This window comes from Canis lupus, chromosome 28 (assembly GCF_011100685.1).
Source record: "Canis lupus familiaris isolate Mischka breed German Shepherd chromosome 28, alternate assembly UU_Cfam_GSD_1.0, whole genome shotgun sequence".
In the NCBI taxonomy this organism is placed as follows: domain Eukaryota; kingdom Metazoa; phylum Chordata; class Mammalia; order Carnivora; family Canidae; genus Canis; species Canis lupus.
This window is the reverse complement of record NC_049249.1, coordinates 5,525,382-5,549,806: the sequence shown is the minus strand read 5'-3', so window position 1 is coordinate 5,549,806 and position 24,425 is coordinate 5,525,382. Positions and strand designations below refer to the sequence as shown.

Genomic DNA, 24,425 nt, shown 5'->3' with positions numbered 1-24,425 from the left:
GGTGGGGACCTTAATGAAAATCTAATCTAATCTTTAAATTTTATAAGTGAGGAAAAGAAGGCCAAGCATGAGATGGTGGAATAAGTGAATAGAAGGGGCTCCTGATGGGAAGGGCAGGTTACATTTCAAGGCATTTGTGATTCTCTGCTGGACCAACCCCCCAGGCTTGCCCCTATGGGGTCCGTAGGCCCATAAGAGTCTCACACATCACCGGACAGGTTGATTCTGAGATTCTCGGGTTTTAAATCCAGGTGATCTGCTATTGGCTTTCTGACCACTTTAATTTAATCTCCTGTTTGTTTCATAAACAAGTATAGAGAAGGGGAGGGTCCTTGATTTAGAAGGGCAGCAGTTCCAGGCACATTCATGACTCACTTCTTTTAAAGAGAGGAGTTTGAGATTTTAGCTAATATTGGCATCATTTCTCTTAGACAGAGAAAAAGCCTCATTTCAATCTCTCCTGGGTCTCAGGGGTAGCAGGTATATATGTATATATTTATAGTAGGTGGATGTTGTATGTCTGTGTGAACAAACAGTGTCTGTCTGTTCCTGAAGTTGTACGTGTTGCCTGATTTTATGGCAGCAGTGTCTCCTGGCATCTCAGCAGAGGACTCCCCTCTCTAGGTTTCAATCGAATGGAACCTAGACTCGCTCTGATCTCTCAGTGACTCTTTGGGCAAGAACAATGGTGGGGGAAGGTGGATTGGACACTGGTGGAGACTTAGATGGGGAGTCCTTATCAAGTATGCCAAAGGATAATTTTGACATTCCTTCATGACAACATTTTATCTCTTAATGAAAAGAACAGGGTTAAACTAAGTCTGCGATATCTCTTAACACCTTTTTTTTCTTTTCCCCCTCAATTTCCTTCTTATCTAAAATTAATTCTTGTCTTAGAGTCAAGACTCTTCCCAGGGACTGGACATGAACAGCACTTCTCTGTGCAAGGTCACAGCATTCCTAAGCTCAGCTGTTCCTCTCTTTCCTAATAGCCCTCCCTCAACCCTTCTGCCAATTGTTCCTTCCCACGTCACTTTCAGGTGCCTTCAGGTTGCTGCTTTACCCTCCACTCCTTAAAAAGCAAGGCCTCCGCAGGCTCTTCTACATAAAATCACAACCTCTTACCTCCCCTTCCTCAGCACTCAATTCTTTGCTCCGTTTTTTGGTATCACTACTCTATTTGTTAGTTTGATTATTGTCTACCTGGTTCCACTAGACACTGAACTCCCCAAGGATAGGGATTTTTGTGTGTTTTGTTTACTGCTATGTCCTTAGCACCTAGAAGAGGATTCAGTGCACAGCGATTGCTGAAAAAATGTTTGTTGAATGAATGAAGTGTGTGGGGAAGTGAAATACTTAAAGTACTACTGGAGCAAAGCAAAAACATAAACATAAGCTTCGTATCTCTTCTGCTGCTGGGATTTTAGCGCTTCTAGAGCCCATCTTCTAAGATATGGAACGAGAGTCTGTGTTAGACAAATAGGTTAAGGACAAAAAGGCAGAGGACATTATACTGTCTCTTGTAACCAGGAAACACAGGGCTGGGTCTGGGGATGCAAGACAGCTCCAGGACCATGGCTCTCCATGTTTTTTTCTCAGCTTCTATAGTACTTCTTGGCTTCATTCTTCTGGTGCCCTCAAATGGCAGAGGACATGGCTGCTAAAAGCTCTAAAATAGTGCCTTTGGGGGCACCTGTTCTAAGCCAGTCAGGAGAACATGTGACTCTTGACCTTGGGAGTGTGAGTTCAAGCCCCATGTTGGGTGTAGAACTTCAAATAAATAAATAAATAAATAAATAAATAAATAAATAAATAAACTAATTCTAAAAATTGGTACCTTTACAGCTCTCAATCAAGGGGAAAGAAAGAATATTTTTCTGTCTGCATTTAAAATCCTAGAAAGGAGCTGCATTTGGTCTAACTTGGCCATCTCCTCCAACCAAGGTCTATAACCAGTCCAACCTCCTTTGCTTGCCACACGACAGGCCAGGAAGTTGAGAAGTAAGATGTTGGGGTAGGAAAGTGACTATGTGGGTAGCCTGGATGGCCCAGCAGTTTGGTGCTGCCTTCAGCCTGGGGTATGATCCTGGAGACCTGGGATCGAGTCCCACGTCGGGCTCCCTGCATGGAGCCTGCTTCTCCCTCTGCCTATGTCTCTGCCTCAGTCTCTCTCTCTGTGTGTCTTGAATAAATAAATAAGATCTTTAAAAAAAAAAAACGAAAGTGATTATGTGGAAAGACCGTGCACTGAGGAGATGGCAGACGACTATCTCAGAACACTACTTCCCTTCAGCATGAAATTTAAGCTTCTTTAATGTCAGCAAAACGAGGAAGTGGGAGAGGGTTGAGTCAATAGATAACTGACGTCTCTAGACATCTGAGGAAGTTCATGTAACTTGTTTGCCCTTGGTCAGTCTTTGTCTATAGGAATATGGTCATGTTGTTCCCATAAATCATAGACATGACTCAGTCATTTCTGTATGTACTTCTTTATCTCCTCAGGAGAAGTAGGTTTTGAGCAAAAAAAAAAAAAAAAAAAAAAAGCAGTTTTTACAGATCTTAGCTGACAGCAAAATTCCTTCAATGATCAACATGCCTACATGGAGGCCCATTAGAAGCTTCTAAGCTGTAGGTCCCAGCACCAAGGAAAGTAAAAGCAATATGAAGTCAGAAGTGCTAAGTTTCTCCCTGTTCCAGATCTAAGCTCCAAGAAAGCGGGAGCATTTTCACTTTCCTAAGCTGCAGAATTTCAAGATCCTAGAATAGCACATAGCACAAAGTAGGTGCTCAGTAATTATTGAAGGGATGAATGACTTACTGTAACAGAAGCAGGATGCTGACTGGCAGCTGCACCACCATCAGATGAAATGAGGCAAGTGTTGTTACCCCCATTCCCCTCCCAAAATATTTAATACACCAAGAGAGGAAGGGATGCTGGGCAGCCAAAATGTTAGGTGACCACCTCGGAGTCTAAAGTCTTTACAATTACTTTTTAAATCAGAGGTACTAATTTTCCATTTTAATTATAGAGTCTCTTTCTGGGAAAGCTTTGATTGAAGGGGTTAAGGATTGGGGTTGAAACGAACTGTGGTTACCTTCTAGGTATTAGCATGGTGGGACAAAAGGCCATTTTTCTAGTTACAAAATTTTTGCAGAAATAAAAGGATTAAATATGTGAGGGACTAAAGGGTGGATAGGTGGTCACACTTAAGTTATTTGAGAAGTTGGTTAACAATATCACACATGGGAGGAGGGGCAAGACGGCGGAGGAGTAGGGTCCCCAAGTCACCTGTCCCCACCAAATTACCTAGATAACCTTCAACTCATCCTGAAAATCTACGAATTCGGCCTGAGATTTAGAGAGACCAGCTGGAATGCTACAGTGAGAAGAGCTTCGCGCTTCTATCAAGGTAGGAAGACGGGGAAAAAGAAATAAAGAAACAAAAGGCCTCCAAGGGGGAGGGGCCCCGCGAGGAGCCGGGCTGAGGCCGGGGCGAGTGTCCCCAGGACAGGAGAGCCCCGTCCCGGAGGAGCAGGAGCTGCACCGACCTTCCCGGGCGGAAAGGGGCTCGCAGGGAGGTGGAGCAGGACCCAGGAGGGCGGGGATGCCCTCGGGCTCCCGGGGACAGTAACAGAGCAACTGCGGGCCCAGGAGAGTGCGCCGAGCTCCCTAAGGGCTGCAGCGCGCACGGCGGGACCCGGAGCAGCTCGGAGGGACTCGGGGGCGGCTCCGCGGAGGGGGCTGCGGGGCGGGAGCAGCTGGGGGGCTTCGGAGGCGGCTCCGTGGAGGGGGCTGAGGGGCAGGAGTGACAATCCAACAGGGCAGACCCCGGAACACAGGGCGCGGGAACACAGCAGGATCCGGCCTCCCCCGGGACAGGCAGAGGACGGGAGGGCCCAGGACATCGAGGACGCTCCTGCCCCAGCTGAGCAGATCAGCGGCCCCGCCCCGGAGCCTCCAGGCCCCGCAGACCGAGAGCTCCGGAGTTACTGCGGGGGCTGACTCCAGGGCTCCAGGGCTGGCCCCGCCACTGGGGCTGTTCCTCCTGGGGCCTCACGGGGTAAACAACCCCCACTGAGCCCTGCACCAGGATGGGGCAGAGCAGCTCCCCCAGGTGCTAACACCTGAAAATCAGCACAACAGGCCCCTGCCCCAGAAGACCAGCTAGACGGACAAGTTCCAGGGGAAGTCAAGGACTTAAAGTATACAGAATCAGAAAACACAACCGTGGTTTTTTTTGTTTTTTTTTTTTTTTTTTTTTTTTCCTGTTTGCTTCCCCTACCCTTTTTCCCCTTTCATTCTTTTTCTTTCTCTTTTTCTTCTCTTTTTTAGTTTTTTCTTCCTTTTTTCTTTTTTCTTTTTCTCTTTTCTTTCCTTCTTTCTATTTTTCTCCTTTTCCCAATACAACTTGTTTTTGGCCATTCTGCACTGAGCAAAATGACTAGAAGGAAAACCTCACCTCAAAAGAAAGAATCAGAAACAGTCCTCTCTCCCACAGAGTTACAAAATCTGGATTACAATTCAATGTCAGAAAGCCAATTCAGAAGCACTATTTTTCTTTTTAAAGATTTTATTTGGATCCCTGGGTGGCGCAGCGGTTTGGCGCCTGCCTTTGGCCCAGGGCGCGATCCTGGAGACCCGGGATCGAATCCCACGTCAGGCTCCCGGTGCATGGAGCCTGCTTCTCCCTCTGCCTGTGTCTCTGCCTCTCTCTCTCTCTCTCTCTCTCTCTCTCTCTCTGTGACTATCCTAAATAAATAAAATATTTAAAAAAAAATAAAGATTTTATTTATTTATTCATGATAGTCACACAGAGAGAGAGAGAGGCAGAGACTTAGGCAGAGGGAGAAGCAGGCTCCATGCAGGGAGCCCGATGTGGGATTCGATCCGGGTCTCCAGGATCGCGCCCTGGGCCAAAGGCAGGCGCCAAACCGCTGCGCCACCCAGGGATCCCCAGAAGCACTATTATACAACTACTGGTGGCTCTAGAAAAAAGCATAAAGGACTCAAGAGACTTCATGACTGCAGAATTTAGATCCAATCAGGCAGAAATTAAAAATCAATTGAATGAGATGCAATCCAAACTAGAAGTCCTAATGACGAGGGTTAATGAGGTGGAAGAATGAGTGAGTGACATAGAAGACAAGTTGATGGCAAAGAGGGAAACTGAGGAAAAAAGAGACAGACAAATAAAAGACCATGAGGTTAGATTAAGGGAAATAAACGACAGCCTGAGGAAGAAAAACCTAAGTTTAATTGGGGTTCCCGAGGGCCCCGATAGCAACAGAGGGCCAGAATATGTATTTGAACAAATCATAGCTGAAAACTTTCCTAATCTGGGAAGGGAAACAGGCATTCAGATCCAGGAAATAGAGAGATCCTCCCCTAAAATCAATAAAAACCGTTCAACACCTCGACATCTAATAGTGAAGCTTGCAAATTCCAAAGATAAAGAGAAGATCCTTAAAGCAGCAAGAGACAAGAAATCCCTGACTTTTATGGGGAGGAGTATTAGGGTAACAGCAGACCTCTCCACAGAGACCTGGCAGGCCAGAAAGGGCTGGCAGGATATATTCAGGGTCCTAAATGAGAAGAACATGCAACCAAGAATACTTTATCCAGCAAGGCTCTCATTCAGAATGGAAGGAGAGATAAAGAGCTTCCAAGACAGGCAGGAACTGAAAGAATATGTGACCTCCAAACCAGCTCTGCAAGAAATTTTAAGGGGGACTCTTAAAATTCCCCTTTAAGAAGAAGTTCAGTGGAACAATCCACAAAAACAAGGACTGAATAGATATTGTGATGACACTAAACTCATATCTGTCAATAGTAACTCTGAACGTGAACGGGCTTAATGACCCCATCAAAAGGCGCAGGGTGTCAGACTGGATAAAAAAGCAGGACCCATCTATTTGCTGTCCACAAGAGACTCATTTTAGACAGAAGGACACCTACAGCCTGAAAATAAAAGGTTGGAGAACCTTTTACCATTCAAATGGTCCTCAAAAGAAAGCAGGGGTAGCCATCCTTATATCAGATAAACTAAAATTTACCCCGAAGACTGTAGTGAGAGATGAAGAGGGACACTATATCATACTTAAAGGATCTATCCAACAAGAGGACTTAACAATCCTCAATATATATGCCCCGAATGTGGGAGCTGCCAAATATTTAAATCAATTAATAACCAAAGAGAAGAAATACTTAGATAATAATACACTTATACTTGGTGACTTCAATCTAGCTCTTTCTATACTCCATAGGTCTTCTAAGCACAACATCTCCAAAGAAACGAGAGCTTTAAATGATACACTGGACCAGATGGATTTCACAGATATCTACAGAACTTTACAACCAAACTCAACTGAATACACATTCTTCTCAAGTGCACATGGAACTTTCTCCAGAATAGACCACATACTGGGTCACAAATCGGGTCTGAACCGATACCAAAAGATTGGGATCATCCCCTTCATATTCTCAGACCATAATGCCTTGAAATTAGAACTAAACCACAACAAGAAGTTTGGGAGGACCTCAAACACGTGGAGGTTAAGGACCATCCTGCTAAAAGAGGAAAGGGTCAACCAGGAAATTAAGGAAGAATTAAAAAGATTCATGGAAACTAATGAGAATGAAGATAAAACCTTTCAAAATCTTTGGGATGCAGCAAAAGCAGTCCTAAGGGGGAAATACATCGCAATACAAGCATCCATTCAAAAACTGGAAAGAACTCAAATACAGAAGCTAACCATACACATAAAGGAGCTAGAGAAAAAACAGCAGATGGACCCTACACCCAGCAGAAGAAAAGAGTTAATTAAAATTTGAGCAGAACTCAACGAAATCGAGACCAGAAGAACTGTGGAACAGATCAACAGAACCAGGAGTTGGTTCTTTGAAAGAATTAATAAGATAGATAAACCATTAGCCAGCCTTATTAAAAAGAAGAGAGAGAAGACTCAAATTAATAAAATCATGAATGAGAAAGGAGAGATCACTACCAACACCAAGGAAATACAAACGATTTTAAAAACATATTATGAACAGCTATACGCCAATAAATTAGGCAATCTAGAAGAAATGGACGCATTCCTGGAAAGCCACAAACTACCAAAACTGGAACAGGAAGAAATAGAAAACCTGAACAGGCCAATAACCAGGGAGGAAATTGAAGCAGTCATCAAAAACCTCCCAAGACACAAGAGTCCAGGGCCAGATGGCTTCCCAGGGGAATTCTATCAAACCTTTAAAGAAGAAACAATACCTATTCTACTAAAGCTGTTTGGAAAGATAGAAAGAGATGGAGTACTTCCAAATTCGTTCTATTAGGCCAGCATCACCTTAATTCCAAAACCAGACAAAGACCCCACCAAAAAGGAGAATTACAGACCAATATCCCTGATGAACATGGATGTAAAAATTCTCAACAAGATACTAGCAAATACGATCCAACAGTACATTAAGAAAATTATTCACCAAGACCAAGTAGGATTTATCCCCGGGACACAAGGCTGGTTCAACACTCGTAAAACAATCAATGTGATTCATCATATCAGCAAGAGAAAAACCAAGAACCATATGATCCTCTCATTAGATGCAGAGAAACATTTGACAAAATACAGCATCCATTCCTGATCAAAACTCTTCTGAGTGTAGGGATAGAGGGAACTTTCCTCGACATCTTAAAAGCCATCTACGAAAAACCCACAGCAAATATCATTCTCAATGGGGAAGCACTAGGAGCCTTTCCCCTAAGATCAGGAACAAGACAGGGATGTCCACTCTCACCACTGCTATTCAACATAGTACTGGAAGTCCTGCCTCAGCAATCAGACAACAAAAAGACATTAAAGGCATTCAAATTGGCAAAGAAGAAGTCAAACTCTCCCTCTTCACCGATGACATGATACTCTACCTAGAAAACCCAAAAGCCTCCACCCTAAGATTGCTAGAACTCATACAGCAATTTGGTAGCGTGGCAGTATTCAAAATCAATGCCCAGAAATCGATGGCATTTCTATACACTAACAATGAGACTGAAGAAAGAGAAATTAAGGAGTCAATCCCATTTACAATTGCACCCAAAAGCATAAGATACCTAGGAATAAACCTAACCAAAGAGGTAAAGGATCTATACCCTAAAAAACTACAGAACACTTCTGAAAGAAATTGAGGAAGACACAAAGAGATGGAAAAATATTCCATGCTCATGGATTGGCAGAATTAATATTGTGAAAATGTCAATGTTACCCAGGGCAATGTACACATTTAATGCAATCCTTATCAAAATACCATGGACTTTCTTCAGAGAGTTAGAACAAATTATTTTAAGATTTGTGTGGAATCAGAAAGGACTCCGAATAGTCAGGGGAATTTTAAAAAAGAAAACCATGTCTGGGGGCATCACAATGCCAGATTTCAGGTTGTACTACAAAGCTGTGATCATCAAGACAGTGTGGTACTGGCACAAAAACAGACACATAGATCAATGGAACAGAATAGAGAACCCAGAAGTGGACCCTGAACTTTATGGTCAACTAATATTCGATAAAGGAGGAAAGACTATCCATTGGAAGAAAGACAGTCTCTTCAATAAATGGTGCTGGGAAAATTGGACATCCACATGCAGAAGAATGAAACTAGACCACTCTCTTTCACCGTACACAAAGATAAACTCAAAATGGATGAAAGATCTAAATGTGAGACAAGATTCCATCAAAATCCTAGAGGAGAACACGGGCAACACCCTTTTTGAACTCCGCCACAGTAACTTCTTGTAGATACATCCACGAAGGCAAAAGAAACAAAAGCAAAAATGAACTATTGGGACTTCATCAAGATAAGAAGCTTTTGCACAGCAAAGGATACAGTCAACAAAACTCAAAGACAACCTACAGAATGGGAGAAGATATTTGCAAATGACGTATCTGATAAAGGGCTAGTGTCCAAGATCTATAAAGAACTTCTTAAACTCAACAGCAAAGAAACAAACAATCCAATCATGAAATGGGCAAAAGACATGAACAGAAATCTCACAGAGGAAGACATAGACATGGCCAACACGCACATGAGAAAATGCTCTGCATCACTTGCCATCAGGGAAATACAAATCAAAACCACAATGAGATACCACCTCACACCAGTGAGAATGGGGAACATTAACAAGGCAGGAAACCACAAATGTTGGAGAGGCTGCGGAGAAAAGGGAACCCTCTTACACTGTTGGTGGGAATGTGACCTGGTGCAGCCACTCTGGAAAACTGTGTGGAGGTTCCTCAAAGAGTTAAAAATAGACCTGCCCTGCGACCCAGCAATTGCACTGCTGGGGATTGACCCCAAAGATACAGATGCAGTGAAACGCCGGGACACCTGCACCCCGATGTTTCTAGCAGCAATGTCCACAATAGCCAAACTGTGGTAGGAGCCTTGGTGTCCATCGAAAGATGAATAGATAAAGAAGATGTGGTTTATGTATACAATGGAATATTCCTCAGCCATTAGAAATGACAGATACCCACCATTTGCTTCAACGTGGATGGAACTGGAGGGTATTATGCTTAGTGAAGTAAGTCAATCGGAGAAGGACAAACATTATATGTTCTCATTCATGTGAGGAATATAAATAATAGTGAAAGGGAATATAAGGGAAGGGAGAAGAAATGTGTGGGAAATATCAGAAAGGGAGACAGAACATAAAGACTCCTAACTCTGGGAAATGAACTAGGTGTGGTGGAAGGGGAGGCGGGTGGGGGGTGGGGGTGAATGGGTGACGGGCACTGAGGGGGGCACTTGACGGGATGAGCACTGGGTGTTATTCTGTATGTTGGTAAATTTAACACCAAATAAAAATATAATTTATTAAAAAAAACAATATCACACATGATCTTTAAAAAATTTAAATGTAGGAAGAAATATGTGTAGTACATTTTCATAGATTAAAAGAAGGAAATGTCCTTCATGGGCTTTACTAAAAACCTCTAAAATTGTATTTTTTGATAAGTGAAATTAGTTTTTCTAAAAAATCTGTCCAAGGAAATAATAAGAAATGTGCAAAAAAAATGTAGGTGGAAGCCACAATTACAGTTACTTGTAATAGAAAAAAAAAAAAAACCCACAACTGCTAAAAAACAGGAATTAACTAATCTGTGGTATATTCATATATGGAATAAAACAAAAATCATGTTTGAGGGCACCAATAACATAGAAAATTGTCCCAGTATTGAAAAAAGTATGATTGGAGGTCATGATGTGGAGCATGATTCCAATTTTATTTTTAAAACTATCATTTGAGATGCCTGGGTTGCTCAGCGGTTGAGAGTCTGCCTTTGCCTCAGGGTGTGGTCCTGGAGTTCCAGGATCAAATCCCACATCGGGCTCCCTGCATGGAGTCTGCTTCTCTCTCTGTGTCTCTGCCTCTCTTTATGTGTCTCTCATGAATAAATAAATAAAATTTTTAAAAAAGTAAAAAAATAAAATAAAAACTATCATTTGAACAGTGTGGTTCTCTTGACATAGAGGATTAAGTTATTCCTGGTGGATTTTATTTTCTTCTTTATGCTTTTCTGTGAATTTTGAATTTTTTAAATGAACACATATTTCTTTGTAATAACATTAAACATAAAAAACTTTCCATTTTTTGGTAATTTTTCCAATACTCTTTGTAAATAGAGTTTAAATACCTAACCAATCTTCAAAAGTACTCCTAGTTATATTTGACGTGCTGAAATTTATACTGAGGCATTTGGAAATGCATGTATCCTGTGGACATTCTCTTTTTTCTGGCTGGAGGAATTTGGTCCTGCAGCTTTTGTTTCTGCCATAATGGCACATGTTTCCACTTTTCAAATCATTTGCACTGAAATTCCCTGCAAGAAAAAAGTGTCTAGGAGTTATTGCAGAGAACCCACAGTAAACATTTCTGAATGTAAAACTTGAAATGTTAATGGAAATGTGGATTTGCTTTCTTTTATAAAATCTACCACTAATAGGATGCCAGCAAGCCCTGTGAACAGCTCAAGGATGGGATCTTTGTACAGAATTAGAACAATGTGGGAGGACTGGAAAAGGTGATTTCAAGAGGACTGATTAATTAAAGGAATAGCAGAATGGTGTGGGGCAGGTGGGAAATCAGGAACATTTCTTGTTTTCAGACAAACAGGCTTGGGGGGAAAAAGAAAATAAATAGAAGCTGAAGCAAATCTACTGTATTACTCAAGAAAATGTGTTCCTAAATCTGTCTTCCATGTGCGGAAGTAATTCCACTGGTCTCAAATGTTTTACTCTTTAATTCAAACCAGAGAAGGCAAAAAACAAAAAACAAAAAACAAAAACCAAAAAAAAACAAAAAAAAACCCCCAAAAAACCAAAGAAGGCACTTGGTATCACTAGTGATCCTTTTTTTTTTTTTTTTAATGTTTTGTTCTTTAAAAAAGTACAACTTTTATTTTAGAGTGTCTTGTTGATGTTAATGGTTCTGCGTTTGTATGACAAAAAGCTGACAGAAAAAATATGTTACCTTAAGAGGAACAAAGCAGTCAGAAAAAAATCATAGAGGAGGGTTGATCATTCAAGAAGGAATGTAGATTTAAATAAGTAAAAGTTGCAATGAAAATCTTTAGGGTTTTAATTATCTTAATTTTGCAAAAATTTACCATAGTTTTAGCAAGAAAGTTCAAACTTAAGACAGATTACTTAAAATAAGTTTCCTATGGATAGCTACCTTAAAGAAACAATAATATGGGAAGATTAGTTTATTCAGAATAGTTGAAAAGGTGGAAAACTCCGTGTGTCTAATAAGAGAGCAATTATATGATACATTGTCATATATTCACTGACTGTAATAGGATAAAATATTAAAATGATGGTTATAAACACTCTGCAGCAGCATATAAGCATTTATGTCCTAATATTAATTAAAAGCTACATACAGAGATACAGATATATAGCATATTAAAGAAAATTAATGGAAGGAAACACTCCAGTATATGCTCCATTCCATTATTTTCATTTTTGTATACTGTGATTATATGAAAAATAATTTTTTAAAAAAATCATTCATGTTCAGGGCACCTGGGTGGTTCAGTCAGTTGAGTATCCAACCCTTGATTTTGGCTCAGGTCATGATCTCAAGGTCATGGGATCAATTCCAGCATCAGGCTCTGTGTTTGGGATTTTCTCTCCCTCTCCCTGTGCCCCTCCACTGACTCCCCTCAAAAAAAAAAAAAAAAGATTCATGTTCATCCCAAGATTAAAAAAAACCTACCACACAAACTGAGTCAGCTGCCTCCAAGAATCCTTTTGAGGTTAAGCTGACCTCATGTGAATTTTCTTATTTTATAAAACATGACAGAAAGTATAAAGTTTATTGTATTTTTGCACTGGCATGGGATATATTGTTCCCCCAGAGTCTACATTTCTTTTAAGGCACAGACAATTCTTCTACTTAAGAGTAAATGAGGTAATGCATTTGGAAATTATTTAAAATATATTATTATTGAAATGAAAGCTAGTATTATCATCTGTACCTCTATTATCTATGGCATAGAGTTGTGAGTACAATAGACACATGCTCATAAATGCATATTAAATGGATCAGTGAACTCATAAGAACTAGTGGCCCATGAGTCAAAAGATAGTCTTTCATGACTGCTTAAAGACTTGGTAATCTTAAGTGAGAATCACATTAAAAGTTGTCTGTAGCGGGATACAAGTATTTCCCCAAATCCAAAGTTATATCTGGTTTAAATTTATTTCAAAGGAATACAGAGGAAGCTTGTATTGAAACAAGGACTCAAAAAGATAGTCTAAAGGCATGTGAGGCTTGGAGGAAGGCTCAGAGGTTAGATCTGCTTACCTAGCTTGAGAGAAGAGAGAGGGAAAGGATAGTATGATCTCAAAGGAGCCTCAGTTCTGTAATTATTTTTATTTAGCAATACCTGGAAGAGCAAAGTCCTCCACAGGCCATATCCATGGGGAAATGCCAGAGCCATCCATCACTGGGGGCCTCTCTCTACTCACCAGCCAAGGCTGCAACCAAGAGTCCTCAGTTGGCTAAGAGCCGAATCAGGGTAACTACCTGGATAAGTTGGATTTTAATTTTTGTTCAATTGTTGAAGAAAGAGAATCTTCTTGCCTTGATAGGATTTACTGGATTATTTGATAACTGTCAGTTGGGTAAGGCCAAGACACAAACTGGCTTATCTGAAAAACGTGGTATAATTGATGAGGAAAAGCATACCTTATCTTAAGCAGCAAAATTAGAGTTCACAGAAAGTGAAACATTTGCCACAGAAATGACCCTTCATTAATAGATGTGAGGTCACATTTCCTTCTTAGATTTCTTCCCCCTCTTAGATTTTTATTTAAAAAAATTTTTTGAGGGACGCCTGGGTGGCTAGGTCAGTTAGCATCAGCCTTCGACTCAGATCATGAACTCAGGGTCCTGGGATACAGCCTCTCATTGGGCTCCCTGTTCAGCAGAGAGCCTGCTTCTTTCTCTCCCTCTGTTGCTCCCCCTGCTTGTACTCTATCTCTCTGTGTCAAATAAATAGATAAAATATTTAAAAACAAAATTTTTTTGAAAGAGGGAGACAGCACATGAGTAAAAGTGGGGTAGTGAGGAGGAGGAGAGAGGGAGAGGGAGAATCTCAAGCAGACTCCCCACTGAGCATGGAGCCCTTTGGCGGGGCTCTATCCTATGACCCTGAGATCATGATCTGAGCTGGAATCAAGAGTTGACACTCAAGCTTAAAAAAAAGAGAGAAAAACTCTAATTAATATAATCATGAATGAAAAAGGGGGATCACAACCAATACCAAGGAAATACAAATTATTTTAAAAACATATTATGAGCAGGTATACGCCAATAAATTAGGCAATCTAGAAGACATGGATGCATTTCTGGAAAACCACAAACTACCAAAACTGGAACTGGAAGAAATAGAAAACCTGAACAGGCCAATAACCAGGGAGGAAATTGAAGCAGTCATCCAAAACCTCCCATGACACAAAGGTCCAGGGCCAGATGGCTTCCCGGGGAAATTCTATCAAATGTTTAAAGAAGAAACAATACCTACTCTACTAAAGCTGTTCTGAAAGATAGAAAGGGATGGAATACTTCCAAATTAGTTTTATGAGGCCAGCATCACCTTAATTCCAAAACCAGACAAGTACCCTACCAAAAAGGAGAATTATAGACCAATATCCCTGATGAACACAAATGCAAAAACTCTCAACAGGACACTAGCCAATAGGATCCAACAGTACATTAAGAAGATTATTCACCATGACCAAGTAGGATTTATCCCCGGGATGCAAGGCTGGTTCAACACTCGTTAAGCAATCAACATGATAGATCATAACAACAAGAGAAAAAAACAAGAACCATATGATTCTCTCAATAGATGCAGAGAAAGCATTTGACAAAATACAGCATCCATTCCTGATCAAAACTCTTCTGAGTGTAGGGATAGAGGGAACTTTCCTTGACATCTTAAAAGCCATCTACAAAAAGCCCACAGCAAATATCATTCTCAATGGGGAAGCACTGGGAGCCTTTCCCCTAAGATCAGGAACAAGACAGGGATGTCCACTCTCACCACTGCTATTCAACATAGTACTAAAAGCCCTAGCCTCAGCAGTCAGACAACAAAAAGACATTAAAGGCATTCAAATTGGCAAAGAAGAAGTCAAACTCTCCCTCTTTGCAGATGCCATGACACTGTACATAGAAAACCCAAAAGACTCATGATTGCTAGAACTCATACAGCAATTCGGCAGTGTGGCAGGATACAAAATCAATGCCCAGAAATCAATGGCATTTCTATACACTAACAATGAGACTGAAGAAAGAGAAATTAAGGAGTCAATCCCATTTACAGTTGCACCCAAAAGCATAAGATACCTAGGAATAAACCTAACCAAAGAGGTAAAGGATCTATACCCTAAAATCTAGAGAACACTTCTGAAAGAAATCGAGGAAGACACAAAGAGATGGAAAAATATTCCATGCTCATGGATTTGCAGAATTAAGATTGTGAAAATGTCTATGCTGCCCAGGGCAATTTAGACATTTAATGAAATCCCTATCAAAACATCATGGACTTTCTTCAGAGAATTGGAACAAATCATCTTAAGATTTGTGTGGAATCAGAAAAGACCCCGAATAGCTGGGGAATAATGAAAAAGAAAACCAGAGCTGGGGGCATCACAACACCAGATTTCAAGTTGTACTACAAAGCTGTGATCATCAAGACAGTGTGGTACTGGTACAAAAACAGACACATAGATCAATGGAACAGAATAGAGAATCCAGAAATGGGCCCTCAACTCTATGGTCAACTGATATTCGACAAAGTAGGAAAGACTATCCACTGGAAAAAGGACAGCCTCTTCAATAAATGGTGCTGGGAAAATTGGACATCCACATGCAGAAGAATGAAACTAGACCACTCTCTTGCACCATACACAAAGATAAACTCAAAATGGATGAAAGGTCTAAATGTGAGACAAGAGTCCATCAAAATCCTAGAGGAGAACACGGGCAACACCCTTTTTGAACTCCGCCACAGTAACTTCTTGTAGATACATCCACGAAGGCAAAAGAAACAAAAGCAAAAATGAACTATTGGGACTTCATCAAGATAAGAAGCTTTTGCACAGCAAAGGATACAGTCAACAAAACTCAAAGACAACCTACAGAATGGGAGAAGATATTTGCAAATGACATATCAGATAAAGGGCTAGTGTCCAAGATCTATAGAGAACTTCTTAAACTCAACACCAAAGAAACAAACAATCCAATCATAAAATGGGCAAAAGACATGAAGAGAAATCTCACAGAGGAAGACATAGACATGGCCAACACGCACATGAGAAAATGCTCCGCATCACTTGCCATCAGGGAAATACAAATCAAAACCACAATGAAATACCACCTCACACCAGTGAGAATGGGGAACATTAACAAGGCAGGAAACCACAAATGTTGGGGAGGCTGCGGAGAAAAGGGAACCCTCTTACACTGTTGGTGGGAATGTGAACTGGTGCAGCCACTCTGGAAAACTGTGTGGAGGTTCCTCAAAGAGTTAAAAATAGACCTGCCCTGCGACCCAGCAATTGCACTGCTGGGGATTGACCCCAAAGATACAGATGCAGTGAAACGCCGGGACACCTGCACCCCGATGTTTCTAGCAGCAATGTCCACAATAGCCAAGCTGTGGAAGGAGCCTCGGTGTCCATCGAAAGATGAGTGGATAAAGAAGATGTGGTCTATGTATACAATGGAATATTACTCAGCTGTTAGAAACAACAAATACCCACCATTTGCTTCGACATGGATAGAACTGGAGGGTATTATGCTGAGTGAAGTAAGTCAATCGGAGAAGAACAAACATTATATGGTCTCATTCGTTTGGGGAATATAAGAAATAGTGAAAAGGAATAAAGGGGAAAGGAGAGAAAATGAGTGGGAAATATCAGAAAGGGAGACAGCACATGAGAGACTCCTAACTCTGGGAAATGAACAAGGAGTAGTGGAAGGGGTGGTGGGCGGGGGGGTGGGTGGGTTCAGGTGACAGGTACTGACTGTGGCACTTGATGGATGAGCACGGTGTTATGGTATATGTTGGCAAATTGAACTCCAATAAGAAAATAAATTAAATAAATAAATAAATAAATAAATAAATACAATCTTAAAAAATAAAATGACACTCAACCAACTGAGCCACTCAGGAGCTCCACATTTTCCCCCTTAGTAAGCAAATTTGACTGCCTGTCGAAATTCCAGTGTATTCCAGGCTTCCCTACATAGGTATTTCTGGGATTCCCTGGGAAATGCTCGTAGTACAGAAACCAGTCATATTTGTCACTCCTAAATCCATCCAATTGCTCTCTGCCCTCTGCCAGTTCATTTCCTGCTGACTCATCTGAACCCCCTGGTTCCCTAGATCTCGCCCCCCTGTAGTTGGATGCCTCATGAGTAGTTTCCCCCAGGTGGGCACAGTCACACCCCTTAATCCCCTCATAATTGCCTGTTGTATGGCCCAAAGCTTTACTAAGGCTTGGGGATTTCAGAAGAAAGTAACAGCAGAGAGAATGCAAACAGAAATGTAGTTCTGATGGCCTTCAAAGCCCCTCTGTGAGGTCATCTATAAGGTCTACCTCTTTCCCCCACTCCCCTTCCAGTGTAGCCCACAGTTTGCTGCTTAACCACCCCCAGGGCAGTGCCCTCAAGCACATCTCTCTTCCCTGGAGTCTAGACCCCAAACCCTAAAGACCACCAAACATCCACGTTTCCCCACCTCCTTTCCTGCGGATGACTGGGAATATTCATTACCCTGAAGAGAAGAGGCCACAGGAGTAAGGTCTTTGTGGTGTCTCTCCCCATCAGATGGGGGCCCCCAAATGTGCGGTGATCCAACTGAGTAGAAGCCAGCAAACGGTATGGGCAGTGAAAGGATTCACTGAAGGCAGAAAAAAGGAGATAGTTTATTGAATACACACTGCAAGGAAGCAGTGGGCGGTGGTGAGCGGCTACAGTTATAGGGCAGGGTGAGGGAGTATGGGGAATGTATGGAATGGAATACTCCCCCTTTCTGGTAATCTTAGGAACTATACCTGGGTGTAATTGGTCAGTTAGGGCCTATGGCTATTTTGAGGTGGGTCGCTTCATGAACCTGTTTGCATTCAGCTCCGTGGTTGTTGTGGGCCCTTTAACCTTGATCAAGTTTCTTTTGCTTTTGATTTATTTAAATTCAACTAGCCCACATATCATTAGTTTTGGATGTAGTTTTCATTAATTCATCAGTTGGTTATAACAGCCAGTGCTCATCCCATCACATGCTCACCCATCACCCAGTCACCCCAAGTTTCCTTGCTTAAGCCTGTTGCCTAAATGAGGCCTCTACAAGGTTTCTCTGAAGGCTCTAGAATAAATCAGAACTCTGAGATTTACCAATATACATTTTCCTAATTCAAGGTGTTTCATTGTTCATGATACCAATTGTGGAACAAAGAGCCCAGGCCCAGGGTGGACTGCACCAGTTCCAGCCTGTTCTATTTCACATTCTCTGTGGTACTGTTGGGTGAGGAGAACATCAGGCCTCCACACAGGCCTCTCTCTCATGCTGGCTCTTCCATTTCATCTCTGCCGCTGAGAGACACACATTCCTGTGCCACATGCGCTCGTGATATGAATAGGACATTAAAATTCCACACTTAGGAAGAAACATTTCTCTGTTGGCTATATAAACTGTAGAAACCTAGATCTCTTTTTAAAAAATCTGCCCCATTTACATTTCTTTTTTTTTAATAATAAATTTATTTTTTATTGGTGTTCAATTTGCCAACATACAGAATAACACCCAGTGCTCACCCAATTTACATTTCTAAACAGAACCTTTGGCTTCAGATGGAACAGAGTGCATTTGGATTTGCATTTGAATGGTTTCCTGGGCTGTGGGTGGGTACCCTATAGCCCTACAACCCACTTGAGTGGCTTTTCACAGAAAAAGAGGACTTTACCCCTCAAAGCAAACCCAAGCCACCACCTTTGAAGGGGAAATCTGCTTGCAACTTTTCCACCTTGAAAATAAAACATATCTTTTTTTAAAGATTTTATTTATTTATTCACAAGAGGCAGAGACACAGGCAAAGGGAGAAGCAGGCTTCTTGTAGGGAGCCCTATGACTCAATCCCAGAACCCCAAGATCACGCCTTAGCCAGAGGCAGATGCTCAACCACTGAGCCACCCAGGCGTTCTGAAAATAAAACATATTAAAGAAGAGCTATGAAGACTAGCCCTACCAGATATTGAAATGCATAATAAAGTTAGAGTAATTAAATCAGCTTATAATCAAGGTAGAAGTAGCAAATCGATGAACAGATTAGAGTCTAGAAATAAACTGCATATGTTTTGAATTTGACGTGTAGGATAGTATTTGGAATTAAAAAGTCAAAATTAGATTATGTAATAAATTATATTTGGGCAACTGGAAATCTGGGAACAATATATATAGTTGGCTCTTCACCTCATGTTTTACACCAAAATAAATTCCAAAAGGGTAAAAAAAATTTATAATTAAGGAATTAAGTAATAATAGTGCTGGAAGAAAAATACCAGTAATTTAAAAGATAATTTGGAATGGGAAAGTGCTTGGGGTCTGACATAAAACCCAGATGTTATAAAGCAAAAGGTTGATAAATTGGGTTATATTTTTTAAAATGTGAAAACTTCAGCATTATAATAATACTGTAAACAAAGTACAAACAGTTCAAAGGATGAAGTAGGAAAAAATGTGAAGGTATATGATAAAGACATAGTAATTTCATATATATATATACACACATATGTATATAAACACACGTGTATATATATGTATATATATATATATTCTTACAGATCAGGAAGAGTAAATGAACAATCCAAAAGAAAATGGCTGAGGGATATGAACAAGTAATTCATGAAGGAAATGTGTTTCTGGGTATGTATCTGTATGTGTACAAATAGGGCATTGTAAAATAGGATTAGGATTTATAATGAGTGGTTATATTCCCAATTTTATTCATAATTAAAGAAATGGAAAGTAAAACAATAAAATACAATTTTTGTCTGCTGGTGAATACTGCATGTTGGCAAGGATGTGGAAAAGCCAACATTTTACTTTCAGTTACTATTGTTGAGAGCAATATGATTTCATCTATCTAAATTTATAATATACATACTTTTTTAAGGCAAGGATTCCACTTCTAAGTTATGCCTGTATAGGTACACAAAGATATATGTACAAATAATCTAACTGCAGCACGGCTTGTGATAACAACTGCAAGTTACCTCATGGTCACTAATGAGAGGACTCATTAAATTATGGTCTGCCCCACCCATATTTGGTTCTTAAGAAGAATGAATTAGATCTGAGTGTACCGACATGGAAAGTGTCCAAATATATTAAGTTAAACAAGCAAGTGATGAAACAGGATGCTCTGTGTGATTCCCTGTGAATACTTTCAAAAGTATTACATTGAGATACAACTGCATGTGTGTCAGTCATTTCCTGAAGGATATGAGGTAGACCGTGGAGCCTGGTTACTTGTGGCCAGGGCAAGCAGTGAGTACAGGAGGGTGGTTAGGTGGACCAGGAGAGGAGTTTCGCCTTTCACAGTATACCATTCTGCATCACCGAAGACTTTCCTCTGAATGTGTAATATTCTTACCATAGATACCGGATGTAATCTTGGCTGGGGCCGCGAATTATCTGCCTGGAGGTTGAGGAAGCCAGATGGGGTAAGGAGCACCCGTGATCACTTCGGAAAGGACTTCTTTACCCTTTGCCATCCTAAGGAATGCAGTGTCCCCAGCACCTCTGGTCAGCCCTGGGGAGAAACGGGAATGTCTCCAAGGAACATCATCGCCATCTTCCCTCCTGTGGGCCTTTCCCTCACCGCAGCTCTGCCCTGCTGTGGTGTGGTGCCAAGTGTGCTCCCTGGCACAGTTCTTCCTCTCTGGGCTCTAGGGAACCACACTGGGTTTGGTACTGGCCCGTCATTGCACTCTGAGCCATTGTGACTGAGGGGACTGGGCCAAACTGCCTCTACTAGGCTCCAGTGCCCAGGTTCTGGGACGGAAGGACCACCCCACGTCTAAGTACTGGAAATAGGCTCGCGCAGTAGAGAACATTAGAGTCGCTTAATGGCAACAGCTTGAGAGCTGCTGAGGGAGCACTAGGAGAAACGAAAGGTCCTTGATGTACCTGCATTTGCTATCACTGTGGAGACCAAGTCCTTCCTGAAGGAGCTCTGGTGTTTGACAGCTCATGAATGTTTTGTCTTTCCTCCCTCCCCTTTCTTCTCTGGGAAGCCAGACATCGTCCTCCCAGCTGAATTTTTGTAACTGCCTGAGGAAGTGGCTGCTGAATATTCTTTCAGCTTTATTTCCCTTTCTTCTGTATCCAAAGCAGCATTTAGGCTCCAGTCAGTGGTGTGGAAATGACAGGATTCTCATGACAGGATGGGAGGCTAAGGACCCGGCAAGTTTCATTAGCGGTGGGTCAGGGCCCTCCAGGAGGAGCTGGATGGGAGTTCAGTTAGGCTTTGCTGGAGAGGAGCGTGCTCTACGGACTGGGCTCCCTGGGCGCCGAGGGCAGCTGCCTCTTGCCTGCACATTTTCTCCATCCAGGATATGTCCTTGAGAACCCACTATCCAGAGTTGCAGCCACTGGTTTGAGGTGCAGAGCTCCTGGTGGGTGCGGAAATGCCGGGGTGTAGAAGCCAGATGCCTGTGCTACAAGGTGGGCATGTATGTGGGCTTCGGATAGGAAAAACTGAGACCAATTATGCTATTTCTTCTTTGGGCTCTGGCTCAGGAGGCTTCCTGGTACAGATGGCTTGCTGGGAAGGAGTAGACTCTTAGTCCCTCTCCATGTTAGGCCTTGTGTCCCTGCATGGTCACACGGTGGGGCGGGGGGAGTGTGTGTGTGTGTGTGAGAGAGAGAGAGAGAGAGAGAGAAACAGATGGGGAAAAAGTGATAGAACTAGAGATACTCTGAGAAAGAGAGATTTATACTATATGTGAATTAATTCAGTCAAATGAATTTTTGCCATATGTTTGTCAGGTAAGAGCTTATATATTATGCAAACTCTATTAATCAGAGTCTAAGCTAACTTCTGATAAAATTGCTTAGTTTGTTTCTGAAATCAAAGAGTGTTCTCCAAACCATCTTATTGGTAACTGTGCTATTCTTGGGGACAGTTGTGTTAAAGCCAAGGAATTCAGAACATCTGCCTCCCACCTATCCAGCCCCAACCCCCTACCCTCCCTGAAATTTTCTCTGGGAAAGCACAGCCAAATGGAACACATGGAAAATAAATGGCTAAAACCACATGTTTGGCAGTTGGTTTGGGCTTGAAGTCTCATTCCACAGAATTTCAGTAAAGCCAACTGGACTATAGGAGTACAATGTTTCATTTTCCCCCAACTAGTTACACCCAGTCCATCACCCATCAGCTGCCTGGGAATGGAAGGACAGGGAGAGAGAGAGAGGAGAGACCAGGGGAAAAAATTTAATTGTTTCCAATCTGATGCCTGAGATGGCCACTAAACTGCATCTGGAGACTGGGCTTGGGCTTGGCTGTTGTCAAAGAAGAGGGAGTAGAGCAGTTCAGAGAACAAGCCTTGGGTCCACTTCCCACTCCAGCTGCACGCCTGAGAGCAGGAAAGGAAAGCTACTTCCAAGTGCATTCCACTCCCAAGTGAGCATTCCCCTTATGGTGCCCCTGCCTCATGCTGAAATTGGCCCCATCAGTGTTCTAGAGTCTGACAACCCCACCAGTTCACCTGGTCACCCCTGGTTCCAGTGGCATTTGCCATGGGAAGGGGAAGAGGTGAAGAAGCCCGTGTGTGAAGAGGGTGGAGGGAGTAGAAGAAGGAGTCTCTAGAATTTGAGGCTTCTGGAGAAAGAAATCACCCAGTCCCATCCACACAGTCTAGAGATGAGGGAATTTATCTAAATGGAGTGAATTCCGCCAGCAGGACCAGCATTAGAGCCAACATCTTTGGCCTGGACACCTTCACTTGCCCTAAATCACTTGTATAAGTGAAAGGCACCGAAGTCACCGCAAATCTCAGGAGACAGAAGAGCTCAGATGGGAAATCACGCACTGTACAGGTCTACCTCCCCCTCTGGGATCCATCATAAAAACAAATATTCTACCCACTGACAGACTATCCCATGGTTTCATAATCATGACATTTGATTTTATGATGCAAATTTATATGTTTATAAGGATTTTTTTCCCTGAGCCTATCACATAGTCCTGGACAGCGTAGACAAGAATTGTCAATAAATTAGAGCTAGTAATGGGTATTTTACTTTTTAGTTTGGGCTTCCAGGCCATGCCCACTGAAGCATGTAAACAACCAACTATGTGTGAGATGTGGTGGTTTTAGAAGCTTACAACCACTTTTTCACTCACCGCTGTCCTCATTCAGCGAGCCCGTGGAGATGGAAAAGGTAGAATCTTCCCTACATAATGGCTGTTCTTCAGAATAATTTCATAAAAATAGACCTAGTGCAGCCCAATTATTTCTACTCTTGTCTGAAAAGCAAGTGAAGGGTCTGAAGCATGCCTTCAGGAACCAGTCCCGGGGGTGGAGTTGGCATTGCTGTGATTCTCTTTATATTTCTGATTATGAAGCCTATTTAAGAAAATACCCAGAGAAGGTTTTGGAAGAGAAGCCATGAGGTAGAAGGAGATGGTGAGTGAGTAAGGAAAACTTGCTCTATGTAACCCGCTGAGCTGCAATTGGACCACTATACAACCCAACGAAATCATTATAGATGGAGACTCCAGAATTTCACAGTTCTGTTAAAACCTATTAATCTGGGCAGCCCCAGTGGTGCAGCGGTTTAGCGCCGCCTGCAGCCCGGGGTGTGATCCTGGAGACCCAGGATCAAGTCCCACATCGGGCTTCCTGCATGGGGCCTGCTTCTCCCTCTGCCTGTGTCTCTGCCTCTGTCTCGCTCTCTCTGAATAAATAAATAAAAATAAAAAAACTATTAATCGCTGGTTCAAGCTAGAGCAAGATCTAGCTTATTCTTCATTTGACAGAGAAGTTGAGGTACGTCTTTATCTCAGTGGTATAGAGAGGCAATGAAGTTGTCCTATTTAATAGTGTCTGTGGCTGTAAATTGGTCAAAAAATTGTATCCTACACCCCTATTCTTTCCAATATAAGGGTCAAGATTTTACCTTCTGCATAAGTCAACAGTAGGGCACATGAAATGGTAGCATGAGAAACCTTAGAATTTGGATCCAGACTTGGGAGTTTAAGTTCTGAACTCACCACTTCTTATATAAGGAGACCTTGAGCAAGTTATCCCTTTTCTGCTAAGCTTTCCTCACTTGGAAAAGAGGGATCTGCTTCACCAATGTCAGAGAATAGATGCGATGATTATATGAGAGAGCAGGAGCATAAAAGTGCTAGCATAGAGGCTCATACCTGTTTAGCTCAGTAAATGCTGGTGGTTAAATATCTTAGCTTCTAATTCATTGTATGAATTTAAAAGTATTTGCCTTATTTCCCTTCCTTTCCTCCTTGAATCAAATAGTCTATCTCTTGGGCAGCCCTGGTGGCGCAGCAATTTAGTGCCGCCTGCAGCCCAGGGTGTGATCCTGGAGACCCGGGATCGAGTCCCATGTCGGGCTCCCTGCATGGGGCCTGTTTCTCCCTCTGCCTGTGTCTCTGCCTCTCTCTCTCTCTCTCTGTGTCTATCATGAATAAATAAATAAAATCTTTAAAAAAATGGTCTGTGTCTTAGGATGACATTCCTTGTGTGTGCAATAATCTTTTTAAGCTAATTAACTATTTTTATCTGCAACACATCTTTTATATTTTATGACTTATATCACCATATAGGCATAGATAT

General features: G+C 41.8%; 1 long non-coding RNA gene across 1 annotated transcript; it reads left to right on the top strand.

The window, feature by feature from the left end:
• Positions 1-17,200: 17,200 nt before the first annotated feature.
• On the top strand, positions 17,201-23,227 carry LOC111093015. Its single transcript, XR_005380256.1, has 3 exons — positions 17,201-17,444; positions 19,404-19,485; positions 20,221-23,227. It is a non-coding gene; the product is annotated as an uncharacterized LOC111093015 (long non-coding RNA).
• Positions 23,228-24,425: the final 1,198 nt, after the last annotated feature.